The 16,226-nt window shown below is 39.5% G+C and overlaps 1 long non-coding RNA gene across 2 annotated transcripts in view; it reads left to right on the forward strand.

Moving 5' to 3' along the window:
* Positions 1-7,640: 7,640 nt before the first annotated feature.
* Positions 7,641-16,226, forward strand: part of LOC110917516 — a 48,394-nt gene continuing 39,808 nt past the window's right edge. For both annotated transcript variants that reach the window (XR_002580614.2, XR_002580615.2), the window contains exon 1: positions 7,641-7,790. This is a non-coding gene — a long non-coding RNA (uncharacterized LOC110917516). The remainder of the gene's footprint in view (positions 7,791-16,226) is intronic.

The raw sequence follows: 16,226 nt of genomic DNA on the forward strand, positions 1-16,226 counted from the left end.
CCACGTATTTCACGGTGTCACGCTTCATTCCGGGCCACCAATAGTTTTGCTTCAAGTCGTTATACATCTTGGTCGCTCCCGGATGAATGGAATAGCGGGACTTATGAGCTTCATCAAGCAGAAGCTTCTTAACTTCACATGTGTTAGGGACCCAGATTCTATTAAAACGAGTCTTTAGACTGTGACTGCCTATCTCAAGGTCTTTTACTTGGCCGATAATTCTTTCCTTTTTCCAGTTTTCCGCCTTTACAGCCTCATCCTGTGCTTCTCGAATTCGTTCTAGTAGGCTTGATGTCACAACGAGTTGCATTGATCTTACTCGTATCGGGGTATAATCTGTTTTGCGACTCAGCGCATCGGCCACTACATTAGCCTTACCGGGGTGGTAATGTATTTCGCAATCGAAGTCTTTGACTGTTTCCAACCACCGCCTTTGCCGCATGTTTAATTCCTTCTGATCGAAGAAATATTTCAAGCTTTTGTGGTCGGTAAAGATTGTAAATTTTACCCCGTACAAGTAATGCCTCCATATCTTTAAGGCAAACACTACCGCCGCTAATTCCAAGTCGTGAACCGGATATTTATTTTCATGAATCTTCAATTGCCTCGAGGCATAGGCGATGACCTTACCTCTTTGCATTAAAACACACCCGAGCCCCAATTTAGAAGCATCCGAGTATACCACCATGTCATCAGTCCCTTCTGGTAATGTTAACACCGGAGCGTGGGTTAACCTTTCTTTGAGCGTTTGGAAGGCTTCCTTTTGCTTATCGCCCCACACGAACTTTTCCTCCTTACGAGTTAATTTGGTCAATGGTAAGGCAATTTTGGAGAAATCCTGTATGAATCTCCGATAATATCCCGCAAGCCCTAAAAAGCTTCGGATTTCCGAGGGATTTCTTGGAGGGCTCCATTTCGACACAGCTTCTATCTTTGACGGATCTACTAGTACTCCATCAGCACTAATGAGATGTCCAAGAAACTGTACCTCTCGTAGCCAGAAGGCACACTTTGTGAATTTTGCGTACAACTTTTCTCGTCTGAGTGTGTCTAATACTTCCCGCAAATGACACACGTGCTCAGCTTCATTCTTTGTATATACCAAAATGTCGTCGATAAATACAATTACCGACTTATCTAGCATGGGTTTGCAAACCCGGTTCATGAGGTCCATGAAAGCCGCGGGTGCATTCGTCAATCCGAAGGGCATTACAAGGAACTCATAATGCCCGTACCGTGTACGAAAAGCCGTCTTTGGTACGTCTTCCTCCTAGACTTTCAATTGATGATAACCAGATCGGAGATCAATTTTGGAGAACCAACTTGCTCCTTGTAGTTGGTCAAACAAATCATCAATTCTTGGGAGTGGGTATCGATTCTTCACCGTGAGTTTGTTTAACTCTCGGTAATCGATACACATGCGCATACTGCCATCCTTCTTTTTCACAAATAAGACTGGTGCGCCCCACGGAGACACACTCGGTCGGATAAACCCCTTGTCGAGAAATTCCTGAATTTGAGACATCAATTCTTGTAACTCCGACGGTGCAAGTCGGTATGGCGCCTTGGCCACGGGTTTCGCGCCCGGAATCAACTCGATTCCGAACTCTACCTCCCGTTCTGGCGGTATCCCCGGTAGTTCTTCCGGGAACACGTCTTCATAATCTCGCACGACTGGTACATCCCCAATTTTGAGGAGTTCTTTTTCCGTTTCGCTTGCATATACCATAAAGGCCTTGCATCCATGTTTCATGAGTTTATGAGCTTCTAGCATTGTGCATATCACTGGGTTACCTCCCTTTTCTCCATATATCGTAACTTGCTTTCCGCTAGGAGACGTTAGTTTTATTTCCTTTCGGAAACAAACCACCTTCGCGTGGTAACGGGATAGCCAATCCATTCCCACTACCACTTGAAATTCTCCCATCGACATCGGGATCAAGTCTATTGTGTATTCCTCGTCATCAATGTTCATTGTACAGTTTTTACATACATCGCAAACAATAAAGCTTTTGTTATTACCTATCTCTACTTCTAAAGGCATAGGTAATTTTGTTAGAACAAATGAAGGGTGCCGAATAAACCCATATGAAACAAAGGATTTATTCGCACCAGTATCAAATAACACACGTGCGGGAATTGAATTTACAGTGAATATACCTGAGACCACGTCAGGTTCGACCTTTGCTTCAGCAGCGGTTAATTGGAAAGATCTTGCTTTGGCTTTTGAGGCTTCACCTTTCGAGTCTTGCCCTTCTTTCTTTCCCACCAGTTCTGGGCACTCCGATCTTTTGTGACCCGTTCGGTAACAGTTGTAACAAACGGTCACTTTCTCCGGGCACGATATAGCCATATGTCCCGTTTCTCGACATATGGGACAGGGCTTATCTTTGAAGCGACATTCGCCCTTATGATTCTTGCCACAGATTTTGCAACTGGGTGTGCTACCCTTTGTATCTGATTTCTTCGTTGTTTCATTCGTTTTTGCTTTCTTGGTAGGGCTTGGATTTACGTCTTGTGCCCTTCGTTCACCCCGCTCAATACTCTTTTTCAGCTCGATCTCCCTTTCCCGAGCGGCATTGACAATCTCGGTAAGGGTCTCGTACTTTGAAGGGGTTATGAACTCCCTATATTCCGCGCTTAGCATGTTATGGTAGTAATAGACCTTTTGCTCTTCATTTGTTATCAAATCATCACAGAACTTCATCTTGTCCATAAACATCCCCGTGATCTTGTCTATGGATTCACCTTTATGTCTGAGTTGCATGAACTCTTCCTTGATCTTGTTTATAACCGCTTTGGGACTATGGTGTTTAAGAAACGGCGTCTTAAACTCCTCCCATGTCATGGCCTTAGCCGCTTCGCTTCCAATCTCCTTCTTTTTATTATCCCACCAGTCTTTCGCTTGACCTCTTAATTGACCCGTACCATAAGCTACGTAGTCATTCTCATCACAATGAGTTCTCTCGAATACTCCCTCGATATCTCCTATCCATCGTTGGTACACAATGGGATCAACCTCCCCATTATATATAGGTGGTTTACAAGCCATAAACTCCTTGTATGAACAAGGCTTTCGTCCTCCTGATTTTTCTTTTGCCACATTCGAATTATCCTCTAGCTTCTTGATTCTCTCTTCTACCACTGATAAAACCGTGTTTTGAATTTTATCAATGAAGTTTGACAAACTGTTTTCGATCGCCTTTCCAACTTCTTCGGCAATCACTTCTCTCATTTGCTCGGTGACTCTTGGCACCGTATCGTCACTACCTTTATCTGCCATCTCTATTTCTGAAATGTTTACATAAGTTGTTAAACATTCCATTTATAACACATGTTTTACTTGTTTGATTCAATCAAGTTCACAACTTGATTTAATCGCTCTTGCTTTGATTCGATCAAGTTCACAACTTGATTTAATCGCTCTTGCTTTGATTCGATCAAGTTCACAACTTGATTTAATCACTCTTGCTTTGATTCGATCAAGTTCACAACTTGATTTCATCATTCTTGTTTCACGCCTTTCTTGTGTTTGAGTGTGTTTACACACTCTTGGTTCTATTGTTCTTGTTTCATGCTTTTCTTGTATTTGAGTGTGTTTACACACTCTTTTCATGCATATTTGTTCATGATTTATTTCTATATTCTCTAATTTCTACTTAAACGGTTAACTCTTACCGGATGCTTGATCAAGCTTGAACCGAACACTTATTGGCAACCTTGAGCTCTGATTACCAACTTGTGACACCCAGTTTAAAGTACTAGATTTAATGACATGGAACCTTACACTTGATGCCAAAAATTTAGAGTTTACAAAATCTTTAATATTCTAGACCATAATTAGACACAACATACATGTATTGTTCTTACGAAATCATAATCAAACGATAACTACAATTGTTTACATAGTTTTTAAAACAAAAAATCATGTGCGCAAGCGTTTGTTAAAGTGTTCGGTTCGAATTCATATGCTTGATCATCACCCTTCAGCTAGGAAACCTGAAAAACTGAACATTTTAACCCAATGTTAGCATTATGGTCCTTGACGAAGGAAATAAATGAAAATGTGTGTTAAAACCACCTAGAGAAATAAAAAATTATGAAATTACAAGCATGTAGGAAGAAACGGGAGGTTAAACGGGTAAACGGTTTAAAAGTTTCGCAAGTTTTAGCGTTTCAGACAACAAATATGATTCAGCAGCAATTTAACATTTTTAGGGGCCGTCGCCGACGCCCCTTGCATTTACCAGTTTTGCCCGACGCCTTATCTTACTGCCTACGCGAAGCTGGCCGACGCACAGTGGTGCACGGTCGTGCACCTAATCGCACGGTCGTGCGTTTCCGGGCAAACCAGTGCACTGGCTGGTGCACTGCCAGTGCCCCCACGTCGTAGGGACTGCACGGTCGTGCCGTTGGATGCATGACCGTGCATCAGCTGCCAGTTCAGGATTTCATGTTTTTCAACTATACGACCTAAACATGCTTACCAAATTCGGATCCTTAACTCCTGTATGAAGAGTTTAATCTTCACAACAAGTTTAGCGCAACCAACTTGCAACTCATACATTAATTATAACCGTGCTTCATATAATGATATCTAACTTCATGCTAGACACCAAAACTTGTTTTGACCCGTTTGGGTACTAAATAAGGCACCTTACGGACGCCCAACTACCATGATTATTACTTGTTTAAATCTTGGCCGAGTTCATACCATAGGGTAACTCTCGGGCATCATGTTTGAATAATGAGATAAACTTAATAACAAGTGTAATGTAATGAAACGATAAATTTCATACCTTTAAAGCGCGCCTTTTCCCCGTGAACTCCCTCCGGCTTGTCCGCTTGATGATCCGGACTCTTTGCCTAATAGATTCAGTTTTTAACTTGTTTAGAATTCTTTTCTTGACCATATTCACATCATTTATGAAACATGATCAAATTCTGCGTTTTTATCAAATTTAACATAAAAATCATCACTTAGGCATTTCATCAAACACCTAACGGGTCAGATTTTTACCTAGTCGTTACTTAGTTCATGGCTTGTTATTTACATCTAAATTCACTTCAATTAAGCAAGTCTTACATCCTTAACATTTAAATAGCTGAATTTCATCATACAATTCAGCTTTTCATTAGATTAAAAATCACAATCCTAGTGTTTGTCTAGCTTTACAACATCATAATTCACCTACAATGGTGATTGCAATTTCTTCAAGTGTCATGCTATAATTTTCACTAATAATCATCTAGGGTTCAATCCTAAACATCATATTACTTCAAGACTTGTTCATGCATAGCAAATTTGGGCTAAATTTCAGTTTTTCACCATTACCCTAGTATTCATGGTGAACCAAAACATCAAAATTTTACATACCTTTTGATCCTTGTGACGAGGTGATCACTAATTCGTGTTTAGAATTCGATTTGGAACTGAATTGGGGTTTCAATTTGCAGATTTCTAGCAAGAAGTTAGGGCTTGAGAAAGCCCTGGTCGCCCCTTTCCTCTTGATCGACCAGACACACCCACAAATGGTGTGTTTGGTGAATTTTGTTACTATTAGGCCCTAACTTTCATTCTTTGGCAATTTCAGTCCCTCACTTATCATTTCTTTTTAAATACTAGAGTTTTAACCAAGTGTAGGTTATTTTCAAGACTTGTAAATTTTAACTAGGTTAAAATTTCTACATGGTTATTTCTTGTTTATGAAATCCTTAAATTTCTTATATAAAGATTTATATTTTCGGGGTGTTACAGACATGTATTGGGAGGGGGTGTACTTACACTCGAACCCGAAGAATATAAACATGTAAAATGATCAAGATATGCATTGGGAGGGAGTGTACTTACACTCGAACCCGGAAAATGCGAATATGACTCTAAACGGGTCATTTTTGTAAAACATCATACTCGAGGACAAAGTCAGAATATAAAAATGAAGCGAGGTCTTAATGCATACCGGGAGGGTTGCAATAATAATGACTTCGGTAAAACACCCGGTTGATGGATAAGAATTAAACACATGCGTAGACCGAGAGACGGGAACTCGGATGGAAAGTTAAAAGACTCGGGTTTTGAGTCATAACTAAAAGACGATAAGATAATGTAAATTGAAATTGTGAATAAATTATGTTCAACTATTTTAAAGTTAAACGGGTCGAATATAATATCATGCCGGACGGCATGAGTAAACACAAACGGGATAATAGTAACGTTAAAAGCAAAAGAATAATGAGCCCGGTAATGGGACATAATCAAATACGAATGTGTGTAAACTGGATAATGGTGAGCATAAGATAAACCGACGTATAAATAACGTGAGAATTCATAAAGTCGGAAAATGTGTCCGAAAAGAAACGAATGTAGCCTTAGACTACGGTCAAGGTCAGAGAGAATATCAAGGCGAAACTAAATAATTTTTTAACAAAAACAGAATGCCTTGACACCAGACATGTATTTCAAGGATGACATGAGTAAGAAATGATCTACGGGATCAACCTAACCTTTGGGGTTATAAACAATGGAAAGGTCTACGAGACTAAAATGACCCACGAGTCATGACTAGAAAGAAATAGATTATAAGGACCTCGCCTTAAAGAGGGGAAGGTCTACTAAAATAGCCCATAGACTAAGCGATAAAACCTACGGGTTAATTAGACAAAGCAAGGGAATAAATGGAGAATCCTCGCATAAAACAAAGACTGAAAAAGAATAAATTTTGGATTGTCAATATCCAGCTTTGGATAATTGACAAAGGCTAAAGAGAAGACGCTAAACTAGAACTTCGGTTTTGGTAAGAAATAACGTTTCTACAAAAATGAATTATGATAGACGTATAAATAGTAAACAGGAAAGATATAGGTTTTGACACTGATAGGTGCAAGACTATATATTCGAAAAGTGATAATGTTGAAAATAGAGAGTTGATATAAAACTTGGCGGAACATGACATGATCACGGTCAAGAAGTGTAATGTGAAGTAGAATCACATTAGAGCCGAGCGATGGATATTGCTAAGTTAATTAAACTGGTAGAAATGACGAGATTACGTTATTTCAAGTCGCATTATGTCGTATGAGATACGTAGATGATTAGTAACCAAAAAGATATGATCATACTTTTCTTGTAATACTAACAATTGGTTAACATATGAGCAATGCTCAATTGATTATCGAGAGCAAATGCATGGAGTTAAACTCGATAAGTTATGTAGGAAAAGGTTTCGAGGATGAAACCTCTTTAAGGGGGTAGACTTGTAACACCCCGAAAACGGGTTTGGTAATCAAGCCCCGTTAATACTAAAAGACGGGTAAAGTACCGTTAGTGGTAAAAATTTACCCGGTGAGTAATTAGGATTTTTAAATAAATAAACCTAATATTTAACAAAAAGCTAAATAAAGGCCTATGGATAAATAGAGTTTATAAAAGGCCCGAGTTAACGGGACCTAAAATAAACTCAGTCGTAAATTTCCCCGAACCCACTAAATTAACTAGGAATATTTAACCTAGTTAATAAGTGAGAATAGTGTTAGAAATGGTTAGGTTGTGGTCTACTTAATAACTAACCAAACATGAGGGACCAAATTGGATATCTTGAAAATAGATTTATAAAAAAAAAAAAACAAAACACACACAAAAAGGTGTGTTTGGTCGACATCTTCACAGGAGCAAAAAGGGGTTCTTCCAAGTGAACCCTAAACTCACAAATTGGATCAAAATCAAGGGAAATCAAGCCAAGATTTTGGGGCTTTAACTAAATTCGTGATCACCAAGCTTAGGAGATCACAAGGTATGTTCAATTTCATCATTTGGTGTTATCTTGAAATTTCGATAAACACTCATAATTGAAATTCATGCTCGAATGTTGAATGTATGAGTGTTGTTATGTTGAAACCATGTCTAGGAACAAACCCTAGTTAAAAGTTTGATGATATAGTGATAAAAACTATGAAATTGATAATCATCCATATATGTGTGTAGTGGGTTTTTAGAACAAAGTGATGAACACAAGAATTTGTATGCTAGATTGTGAAAAAATTGATGTTATGATGCAAGATTTAATATTGTTCATGAGTGCTAGACACAAGGGTTTATTTAATGATTGAAACTTGGTTAAAAAGATTAGCCATGAACTAAATAGAAGAGGTATAAAAAATCATGCCCACAAGGTGCCCGTTAAAATGACTAAGTGAAACCGTGTTGTCTACTAGTTCGTATGTAGAGCTTGATTTGATGATTTCATGAGTAGTGGGTTTATAACAAACCTTTGATATGTATGAAATTAAACATGATGGTGTATGAGAATCACCAAATAGGACTTGAATATATGTTAATTTTAGTTCTAGTTCTTAATTTGACAAAGATGAAGCTGAGAAGATGGTAAAATTAGGATTCATAGGATGACTTCTTGAAATAGATGATGTTTTTGACATCTCTTAGCCTACAATCACTGTGTTATAGGTTTCTAACCATTACCAAGAGTTTAATAAGGGTTTTAGCCATGGAAATGGGTTGCATTTGATGATTTGGGTCGAATTTGAAAGGACCCTAAACATGATTTCCGTAGCTTTTTATATGGATTTTGACCAATCTTAAAAAAATCATATAAAATCAACCGTTTATCCGATTTGGGTGTTCTATACCTTTTCGGAAAGCTTATGAAGTAAACTTTTACTGTTTTCAATCATAAGAAGCAAATGTGGTTGTTAAATATGCCAAAAAGGCGAATTAAACATGCTGTTCAGAACTTGAAAGCTGTTGAAAAATGAAAATATAGTTGCTGAGCTGATTTTATAAAAATCATATAAAATCATAGAAAATTCGCTAGAAAGTGTACCTTATATGCTTGCGAAGGTATTGGAGTGTTCTACGATCCATCTTTGAACATGTTGATCTAATTTAGATTTTAAACGGGTCAAAATGGTTAATTACAGCAGCTAAATATAAAATCGCTGCACATAAATAATGTTCTTATTAACCAAGAAAAAGGCATAGGATTGCATATACTTGCTTTAGGCATTCAGTATTTGTAACACCCCGAAAATATAAATCTTTATATAAGAAATTTAAGGATTTCATAAACAAGAAATAACCATGTAGAAATTTTAACCTAGTTAAAATTACAAGTCTTGAAAATAACCTACGCTTGGTTAAAACTCTAGTATTTAAAAAGAAATGATAAGTGAGGGACTGAAATTGCCAAAGAATGAGAGTTAGGGCCTAATAGTAACAAAATTCACTAAACACACCATTTGTGGGTGTGTCTAGTCGATCAAGAGGAAAGGGGCGACCAGGGCTTTCTCCAAGCCCTAACTTCTTGCTAGAAATCTGCAAATTGAAGCCCCAATTCAGTTCCAAATCGAATTCTAAACACGAATTAGTGATCACCTCGTCACAAGGATCAAAAGGTATGTAAAATTTTGATGTTTTGGTTCACCATGAATCCTAGGGTAATGGTGAAAAACTGAAATTTAGCCCAAATTTGCTATGCATGAACAAGTCTTGAAGTAATATGATGTTTAGGATTGAACCCTAGATGATTATTAGTGAAAATTATAGCATGACACTTGAAGAAATTACAATCACCATTGTAGGTGAATTATGATGTTGTAAAGCTAGACAAACACTAGGATTGTGATTTTTAATCTAATGAAAAGCTGAATTGTATGATGAAATTCAGCTATTTAAATGTTAAGGATGTAAGACTTGCTTCATTGAAGTGAATGTAGATGTAAATAACAAGTCATGAACTAAGTAACGACTAGGTAAAAAAATCTGACCCGTTAGGTGTTTGATGAAATGTCTAAGTGATGATTTTTATGTTAAATTTGATAAAAACGCAGAATTTGATCATGTTTCATAAATGATGTGAATATGGTCAAGAAAAGAATTCTAAACAAGTTAAAAACTGAATTTATTAGGCAAAGAGTCCGGATCATCAAGCGGACAAGCCGGAGGGAGTTCACGGGGAAAAGGCGCGCTTTAAAGGTATGAAATTTATCGTTTCATTACATTACACTTGTTATTAAGTTTATCTCATTATTCAAACACGATGCCCGAGAGTTACCCCTATGGTATGAACTCGGCCAAGATTTAAACAAGTAATAATCATGGTAGTTGGGCATCCGTAAGGTGCCTTATTTAGTACCCAAACGGGTCAAAACAAGTTTTGGTGTCTAGCATGAAGTTAGATATCATTATATGAAGCACGGTTATAATTAATGTATGAGTTGCAAGTTGGTTGCGCTAAACTTGTTGCGAAGATTAAACTCTTCATACAGGAGTTAAGGATCCGAATTTGGTAAGCATGTTTAGGTCGTATAGTTGAAAAACATGAAATCCTGAACTGGCAGCTGATGCACGGTCATGCATCCAACGGCACGACCTGCAGTCCCTACGACGTGGGGGCACTGGCAGTGCACCAGCCAGTGCACTGGTTTGCTCGGAAACGCACGACCGTGCGATTAGGTGCACGACCGTGCACCACTGTGCGTCGGCCAGCTTCGCGTAGGCAGTAAGATAAGGCGTCGGGCAAAACGGGTAAATGCAAGGGGCGTCGGCGACGGCCATAGGGGCGTCAACGATGGCCCCTAAAAATGTTAAATTGCTGCTGAATCATATTTGTTGTCTGAAACGCTAAAACTTGCGAAACTTTTAAACCGTTTACCCGTTTAACCTCTCGTTTCTTCCTACATGCTTGTAATTTCATAATTTTTGATTTCTCTAGGTGGTTTTAACACACCTTTTCATTTATTTTCTTGGTCAAGGACCATAATGCTAACATTGGGTTAAAATGTTCAGTTTTTCAGGTTTCCTAGCTGAAGGGTGATGATCAAGCATATGAATTCGAACCGAACACTTTAACAAACGCTTCCGCACATGATCTTTTGTTTTAAAAACTATGTAAACAATTGTAGTTATCGTTTGATTATGATTTCGTAAGAACAATACATGTATGTTGTGTCTAATTATGGTCTAGAATATTAAAAGATTTTGTAAACTCTAAATTTTTGGCATCAAGTGTAAGGTTCCATGTCATTAAATCTAGTACTTTAAACTGGGTGTTATAAGTTGGTAATCAGAGCTCAAGGTTGCCAATAAGTGTTCGGTTCAAGCTTGATCAAGCATCCGGTAAGAGTTAACCGTTTAAGTAGAAATTAGAGAATATAGAAATAAATCATGAACAAATATGCATGAAAAGAGTGTGTAAACACACTCAAATACAAGAAAAGCATGAAACAAGAACAATAGAACCAAGAGTGTGTAAACACACTCAAACACAAGAAAGGCGTGAAACAAGAATGATGAAATCAAGTTGTGAACTTGATCGAATCAAAGCAAGAGCGATTAAATCAAGTTGTGAACTTGATTGAATCAAACAAGTAAAACATGTGTTATAAATGGAATGTTTAACAACTTATGTAAACATTTCAGAAATAGAGATGGCAGATAAAGGTAGTGACGATGCGGTGCCAAGAGTCACCGAGCAAATGAGAGAAGTGATTGCCGAAGAAGTTGGAAAGGCGATCGAAAACAGTTTGTCAAACTTCATTGATAAAATTCAAAACACGGTTTTATCAGTGGTAGAAGAGAGAATCAAGAAGCTAGAGGATAATTCGAATGTGGCAAAAGAAAAATCAGGAGGACGAAAGCCTTGTTCATACAAGGAGTTTATGGCTTGTAAACCACCTATATATAATGGGGAGGTTGATCCCATTGTGTGCCAACGATGGATAGGAGATATCGAGGGAGTATTCGAGAGAACTCATTGTGATGAGAATGACTACGTAGCTTATGGTACGGGTCAATTAAGAGGTCAATCGAAAGACTGGTGGGATAATAAAAAGAAGGAGATTGGAAGCGAAGCGGCTAAGGCCATGACATGGGAGGAGTTTAAGACGCCGTTTCTTAAACACCATAGTCCCAAAGCGGTTATAAACAAGATCAAGGAAGAGTTCATGCAACTCAGACATAAAGGTGAATCCATAGACAAGATCACGGGGATGTTTATGGACAAGATGAAGTTCTGTGATGATTTGATAACAAATGAAGAGCAAAAGGTCTATTACTACCATAACATGCTAAGCGCGGAATATAGGGAGTTCATAACCCCTTCAAAGTACGAGACCCTTACCGAGATTGTCAATGCCGCTCGGGAAAGGGAGATCGAGCTGAAAAAGAGTATTGAGCGGGGTGAACGAAGGGCACAAGACGTAAATCCAAGCCCTACCAAGAAAGCAAAAACGAATGAAACAACGAAGAAATCAGATACAAAGGGTAGCACACCCAGTTGCAAAATCTGTGGCAAGAATCATAAGGGCGAATGTCGCTTCAAAGATAAGCCCTGTCCCATATGTCGAAAAACGGGACATATGGCTATATCGTGCCCGGAGAAAGTGACCGTTTGTTACAACTGTTACCGAACGGGTCACAAAAGATCGGAGTGCCCAGAACTGGTGGGAAAGAAAGAAGGGCAAGACTCGAAAGGTGAAGCCTCAAAAGCCAAAGCAAGATCTTTCCAATTGACCGCTGCTGAAGCAAAGGTCGAACCTGACGTGGTCTCAGGTATATTCACTGTAAATTCAATTCCCGCACGTGTGTTATTTGATACTGGTGCGAATAAATCCTTTGTTTCATATGGGTTTATTCGGCACCCTTCATTTGTTCTAACAAAATTACCTATGCCTTTAGAAGTAGAGATAGGTAATAACAAAAGCTTTATTGTTTGCAATGTATGTAAAAACTGTACAATGAACATTGATGACGAGGAATACGCAATAGACTTGATCCCGATGTCGATGGGAGAATTTCAAGTGGTAGTGGGAATGGATTGGCTATCCCGTTACCACGCGAAGGTGGTTTGTTTCCGAAAGGAAATAAAACTAACGTCTCCTAGCGGAAAACAAGTTACGATATATGGAGAAAAGGGAGGTAACCCAGTGATATGCACAATGCTAGAAGCACATAAACTCATGAAACATGGATGCAAGGCCTTTATGGTATATGCAAGCGAAACGGAAAAAGAACTCCTCAAGATTGGGGATGTACCAGTCGTGCGAGATTATGAAGACGTGTTCCCAGAAGAACTACCGGGGATACCGCCAGAACGGGAGGTAGAGTTCGGAATCGAGTTGATTCCGGGTGCGAAACCCGTGGCCAAGGCGCCATACCGACTTGCACCGTCGGAGTTACAAGAATTGATGTCTCAAATTCAGGAATTTCTCGACAAGGGGTTTATCCGACCGAGTGTGTCTCCGTGGGGCGCACCAGTCTTATTCGTGAAAAAGAAGGATGGCAGTATGCGCATGTGTATCGATTACCGAGAGTTAAACAAACTCACGGTGAAGAATCGATACCCACTCCCAAGAATTGATGATTTGTTTGACCAACTACAAGGAGCAAGTTGGTTCTCCAAAATTGATCTCCGATCCGGTTATCATCAATTGAAAGTCAAGGAGGAAGACGTACCAAAGACGGCTTTTCGTACACGGTACGGGCATTATGAGTTCCTTGTAATGCCCTTCGGATTGACGAATGCACCCGCGGCTTTCATGGACCTCATGAACCGGGTTTGCAAACCCATGCTAGATAAGTCGGTAATTGTATTTATCGACGACATTTTGGTATATTCAAAGAATGAAGCTGAGCACGTGTGTCATTTGCGGGAAGTATTAGACACACTCAGACGAGAAAAGTTGTATGCAAAATTCACAAAGTGTGCCTTCTGGCTACGAGAGGTACAGTTTCTTGGACATCTCATTAGTGCTGATGGAGTACTAGTAGATCCGTCAAAGATAGAAGCTGTGTCGAAATGGAGCCCTCCAAGAAATCCCTCGGAAATCCGAAGCTTTTTAGGGCTTGCGGGATATTATCGGAGATTCATACAGGATTTCTCCAAAATTGCCTTACCATTGACCAAATTAACTCGTAAGGAGGAAAAGTTCGTGTGGGGAGATAAGCAAGAGGAAGCCTTCCAAACGCTCAAAGAAAGGTTAACCCACGCTCCGGTGTTAACATTACCAGAAGGGACTGATGACATGGTGGTATACTCGGATGCTTCTAAATTGGGGCTCGGGTGTGTTTTAATGCAAAGAGGTAAGGTCATCGCCTATGCCTCGAGGCAATTGAAGATTCATGAAAATAAATATCCGGTTCACGACTTGGAATTAGCGGCGGTAGTGTTTGCCTTAAAGATATGGAGGCATTACTTGTACGGGGTAAAATTTACAATCTTTACCGACCACAAAAGCTTGAAATATTTCTTCGATCAGAAGGAATTAAACATGCGGCAAAGGCGGTGGTTGGAAACAGTCAAAGACTTCGATTGCGAAATACATTACCACCCCGGTAAGGCTAATGTAGTGGCCGATGCGCTGAGTCGCAAAACAGATTATACCCCGATACGAGTAAGATCAATGCAACTCGTTGTGACATCAAGCCTACTAGAACGAATTCGAGAAGCACAGGATGAGGCTGTAAAGGCGGAAAACTGGAAAAAGGAAAGAATTATCGGCCAAGTAAAAGACCTTGAGATAGGCAGTCACGGTCTAAAGACTCGTTTTAATAGAATCTGGGTCCCTAACACATGTGAAGTTAAGAAGCTTCTGCTTGATGAAGCTCATAAGTCCCGCTATTCCATTCATCCGGGAGCGACCAAGATGTATAACGACTTGAAGCAAAACTATTGGTGGCCCGGAATGAAGCGTGACACCGTGAAATACGTGGAAAAGTGTTTGACGTGCCTACAAGTCAAGGCGGAACACCAAAAGCCATATGGTAAACTTCAACCGTTAGAAATCCCGGTTTGGAAATGGGAGCAAATCACGATGGACCTATTGACCAAACTGCCTAAAACAAGCCGTGGCTTTGATGCTATATGGGTAGTCGTGGATAGGTTAACTAAAAGTGCTCACTTCATCCCGATTCGTGAGACTTATACATCGGAGAAAATGTCGGAAGTATACACCAACGAAATCATAGCAAGGCATGGGGTACCGATATCCATTGTGTCAGACAGAGACACTCGGTTTACTTCGAAATTCTGGCGTGAATTCCAAGAACAAATGGGAACTAAATTGTTCCTTAGCACTGCTTACCATCCACAAACGGATGGGCAGAGCGAGAGAACAATACAAACGTTGGGAGATATGCTGCGGGCTTGCATTATTGACTTTGGAGGTAGTTGGGATCTCCATTTACCCTTGGTCGAATTCGCATATAACAATAGCTATCACGCGAGCATTAAAATGGCCCCGTATGAGCTATTATATGGCAGAAAGTGTCGGACTCCGGTATGCTGGGGAGAAGTGGGTCCGCGAGGGCTAGCACCAACTGATATAATCCGAGCTACAAATGCGAAAATCGACATAGTTCGGGCACACTTGAAAGCGGCTCAAGACCGGCAAAAGGCATACGCAGATAAAAGAAATAGGCCAATAGAATTTCAGGTTGGCGACATGGTAATGCTAAAAGTTTCCCCATGGAAGGGCATTATTAGATTCAGAAAAAGGGGAAAACTAAGCCCAAGATTTATTGGGCCATTTAGAATCACCGAACGGGTTGGTAAGGTAGCTTATTGACTTGAATTACCCGAAGAGCTGAGTGGGATACATAGCACATTCCACGTGTCACATCTCCGAAAATGTTTGGCCGACGAAACTGCTCATGTCCACTACGATGATATCGAGGTGGATAACAACCTCAATTATGCAGTAAAACCAATTGCGATTTTAGATCGTAAAGAGAAAAGCTTGAGGAACAAGGTGATAAATCAAGTCAAGGTCAAATGGGAGCACAGAAAAGGATCAGACACTACGTGGGAGTCTGAAGAGGAGATGCGACGTCTCCACCCTACATTATTTGGTACGTAATTCGGTTTCGAGGACGAAACCCTTTTTAAGGGGGGTGGACTTGTAACACACCGAAAATATAAATCTTTATATAAGAAATTTAAGGATTTCATAAACAAGAAATAACCATGTAGAAATTTTAACCTAGTTAAAATTACAAGTCTTGAAAATAACCTACACTTGGTTAAAACTCTAGTATTTAAAAAGAAATGATAAGTGAGGGACTGAAATTGCCAAAGAATGAGAGTTAGGGCCTAATAGTAACAAAATTCACCAAACACACCATTTGTGGGTGTGTCTGGTCGATCAAGAGGAAAGGGGCGACCAGGGCTTTCTCCAAGCCCTAACTTCTTGCTAGAAATCTGCAAATTGAAGCC

The sequence above is a fragment of the Helianthus annuus genome, chromosome 16, assembly GCF_002127325.2.
Source record: "Helianthus annuus cultivar XRQ/B chromosome 16, HanXRQr2.0-SUNRISE, whole genome shotgun sequence".
NCBI classification, from domain to species: domain Eukaryota; kingdom Viridiplantae; phylum Streptophyta; class Magnoliopsida; order Asterales; family Asteraceae; genus Helianthus; species Helianthus annuus.